This window comes from Lactuca sativa, chromosome 9, assembly GCF_002870075.4.
Source record: "Lactuca sativa cultivar Salinas chromosome 9, Lsat_Salinas_v11, whole genome shotgun sequence".
Lineage (NCBI taxonomy): Eukaryota > Viridiplantae > Streptophyta > Magnoliopsida > Asterales > Asteraceae > Lactuca > Lactuca sativa.
In genome coordinates, this window is record NC_056631.2 from 69,066,121 (window position 1) to 69,070,600 (window position 4,480).

The 4,480-nt window shown below is 30.8% G+C and overlaps 1 pseudogene; it reads left to right on the plus strand.

The window, feature by feature from the left end:
- Positions 1–229: 229 nt before the first annotated feature.
- Positions 230–3,792, plus strand: LOC111901749 (vacuole membrane protein KMS1-like; annotated as a pseudogene).
- Positions 3,793–4,480: the final 688 nt, after the last annotated feature.

Sequence of the window (4,480 nt, forward strand, 5' to 3'; positions counted from 1 at the left end):
AATGAGTTTGTTGGATAACTTGCTCTAGGTTACTCGAGTTTACATGAAGCTGATATGACAATGTAATAATATCAAACTAACACAATGGAACCATGGTTGTGTTTATTCCTATATCCCTCTCTTTCTCTTTATGTGTGTGTGTGTATAATTGATCTAATAAGATCACCTCACTCTTTTCTTATGAAAAAATTTATCATCTCTCTATAGTCTATGTCTATATACATAAGACATGACACAACACAATGGCATTGCTCTGTGTCTAGTGTGCATTGAGTGGACTGATGTCAATTGGATAAAATTGTAATCTTTTTTGTCTCGTGTAACAAACACAACCTTAATTATGGAAGTTCTCATTTTACCATTTGGATTTTTTTTCCAATTTTGGGTTTATATTTTTGTAATGGTGAGTGGATGCCTTGTTTCCTTGGCTAATCGGTTTTCTTGTTTGTAATTGTAGGACTGCGTGAGAAGCATAAACAAGAACTCGAGAATATGACATTAATAACACAACCTTTCAAAACATTGAAGCTTTTTATAGTGGCTGTTCTTTAGTATATAACAAGATCACCGGTATACCTTCTGACACATGTTGTCTGGCTTATGCTTTTTGTCACACTCACAGTTGCAGCTGGACTCTTGTTTCTGTTTGTGGATGGTCCACATGGAAAGGTACTTCTTATTGCCTATTACTTACATTAGGCCATTACAACTACATATTTATGCAGTTTTATTTGAAATAATGATGTATATGAGTTCTCTCAAATGAAAGCTTCTATTGATCATGAGATCATCCATAAAACTGAGTAAATACCATTTTTTGGTCTCTATTTATTGATCTTTATTAGTTGTTTTCCAAGAAAAGCATAAAATCAAACCAAAACCCAAAATCAGTTGTACATTGATCTTCAATGGGTATTCTGTTTGTTAACAAATTCTTTGCCTATGATTCATCGTACTCAGAGTTCCTTCAAATTATCGATGAGGTTGTAAGTTCCTTGGTTTTCATGATTATATGTTATATATTAATATATAATGATGAATATGTGATACATGTGTTCTTGTAGCATGTTGAAGAGCTTCTTGAATATGCAAGGTTTGGACTGTGATGGGTAGCTCTTGGTGTTGCATCTTCCTTTGGTCTTGGTGAGCTCAATCAACTTTATCCCCATTATCATTTATTATTATAATAATAATAATTCAATAGCTAATTTAATAAAAAAAATACTTCTTCAGTGGCTAAATCAATAAAATGGTGAAAGTACAAGTGTTGTTCTGTATTTTTCCCTTTAGATAATTATATTCTTGCATTTTCATTTATAATGTTCTTTTTTGGAAACCAAAGTTTTTGAAGTTTTGTTAAGTTGTATTTGTAATTAATTGATCAGGGTCTGGGCTGCACACTTTTGTTCTATATCTGGGTCCCCACATTGCTTTCTTCACAATAAAAGCAATGCAGTGTGGTCGTGTGGATCTTAAAAGTGTTGTTTATGATACAATAAAGTTAAACAGAAGCCCTACATGGCTTCAAAAGGATTGTTCAGAGTTTGGGCCTCCATTTTTTTTATCCTCTCAAGGTGTTCAGGTTCCACTTAGCAGCATTTTGCCTCAAGTACAAGTAGAAGCTATTCTTTGGGGCCTTGGAACTGCATTAGGAGAGCTACCTCCATATTTCATTTCTAGAGCAGGTTTCTTATACTTATACTTATTTTTTTTTTCCTTTTCATATATTGCTATTCCCTTCTCAAATTGCTTTTTTTTCCTCATTAAGTGATACACTGATAAAGTGCTATCTAGATAAATGTTGTTTGTGAAAACATGACAGAAAATTATTTGAATATTGTTTTAAAAATGACAAAAAAATGTACAATTTTTTGCAACAAGTATCTCGGGTGATAAAATGGATGTGACAAAAGAACTAGATGCTTCCTCATCAGAGAATAATGGAGTTGCTTCAAACTTAAATCACATGAAGCGTTGGTTCCTTTCACATGCTCAATATTTAAAACACAGCTCCTTTACAAAATTTGAGTCATAGTTTTTTAATAATAGTGTTATTGTGTTGATTTAACAAAAGTGTTGGTGGGTTGATTGGTATTTTTATGCATATTTGATTAAATTAATTGATCAGGGTAAGTATCTCTATATATGCTGGAATCAGGGGAGGAATGGAATTCTTCATTCCATTGGAATGGAAAGAAAACATTTTGTTTTGTCTAATTCAACGGAATGGGGAAAACCCTACTCTTTTTTTCCTTATAATTCTATATGTATGAGTTATTAGCATGATCTGTTAAATTTTGATAAACATGGGCAGCATGTTAGGCGTGCAGCTGTTTGGCTTTGAGTATAGCTGGCCACAACAAGCCAAATCTTATCAAGGGCCTTCTTCCATAACTGTTGCCACTTATTTATGCAGATCATAGGCGAGGTTTGGAATATTAGTTTTAGACATAATTATATTATTTTATCTGTTAACACATGTTCATCACCTGGTATGCAGTATTTCAATTGATAAATATATTTATCAAGATTTTGAGTTGGCCATATTTATTTAACATTTGACTTTATATTTGCAGGTGCGTTTTATACGATATTGTGTGGAGGGCTCCATTTTTTTGGTGTATGAGTTCATTGAAAATGGAAACTTGAGTCAACATTTACATGGAACAAGTGAATTTAAGTTCAATTGTATATAAATGAGATCATTTTTTTATAAGATTTACTCATTTTTGGAATAATCATTTGTATTTGACATATTAGTGAAATGAATTATCTTTGTTATTTATGGTATTTTATTTTGTATTATGAGATTTTTAATTTATTACTTAATTTGAAAATTAGTAAATCTATAAATAATATATTTTTTAAACATTTAAATTATGATACGCAAAAATGTGTGTCATCTTCATTTATGACATGACCCTTCTTGACAGGGGCTTTCTTGATACGCATTGTGTGTCATTAACACGCGCGTCGTAAGGTTACGACATGTAATTGCGTGTCGTAAATGCGCGTCGTCTCTCTTTATAACAGGGCCTTCCTTGACGCGCATTTGCGCGTCGTAAAAGGATGTTTTTCTAGTAGTGTATCAAATTAGGAGTTCAATTTAAAGGTGTGTGTTTCGTAAACTTTGGGTTCTAATTATACAATGCTCGGTTCCCATATTCAACAAAAACGTAAATCAGTCTCTAATTTGTGAAAATTCAATAGATTTTGAGATTACCATATAGGGTTTTAATCCCTTTTATTCCCCCATTCAATTTGTTTTTTCATTACAGTGCTTCTGAATGACATAAATATTTAAAATGGTGTCTTTTGTTAATTTCTTTCAAAAAAATTTGTTTTTTTTAATTAGGCATTGATTCGGTTGATGAATTTCATATGAAAAAACTACTGAGAAATGATATTGGGCATGTATGGTTGAACGATCTTGCTGATATTGTTGGTGTTTCGTATCTAAATTGTTTAAATCAAATATCTATACATCTGATGTTTATTACTTGTTTTTGTTAGTGGAGTTGGAAACCAAAGATGGGAGAACTCATTTTGTCCCAAGAGTCAAGAAGCCGAAGCAAAAGAAAGCAGAAACAGATGTTGATCTTACTGTATTGGCATTAGAAAGTCCACCAGATGGTTTTTTGTCACTTTCGAATGGACCATACGACTCATTAGTTGTTCTTCATGAGCCCCATGTGTCATTCTTGGATTCATATTTCAATTTTTGTTTTTTTTTTCTGATTTAACACTTCATTTATGTGGACAGTGCAGGAGCTTGACAAGGTTGAATTCTGAAAAGGTATCAAGTATATTTATGTAGATGATTCAATGGATGATATTGGTGAGATTCCAATTCTATTGGAAAGGAATCACGTATTCCAATTCTATTGGAATCACAGAAGTTGATGCTTGAAGAACGGACCACAAAATTGAAACGTACCATATTATTCTTTTAGAATGTATTAGTCGTTGTTAGATTTTGATGTTTTCTTTCCCGTTTTGAAATTTTAGTTTTGTTCTTTAACAATAAATGTAATTCTTAACAATTGTTACCTGTATTCAAAAGAAATAATGTATTTTTTTGTTTTTATTCTTCAATTGATTGTTCAAGAATTTGTTATTCTACAAGAAATTCTTAAAGTCATGATCAAGAAATAGGTTCAAGAATATTTTTATTATCTATGGTTCAAGAATATTTATATTTTTGAGTAAATAATTAAATAAATAAGCATATTATGTTAGAATGTCCGAATTAAAATAACTATAATTCGTAAAATAAGATTTTTAAAATTACTAGAATCTATGATCCCTTAAAATATGCAATTTTCCTTTATTAAATCTATATTAATTGACTAAAATACTCTTGTAATTAAATTAGATAATATTTTTAATTCAATAATATATATTAATCACTTTCTTAAAATAAGTAAAATTGATTGGTCTACAGTTATGCATACAATAACACAATAATTATTTTGAATAG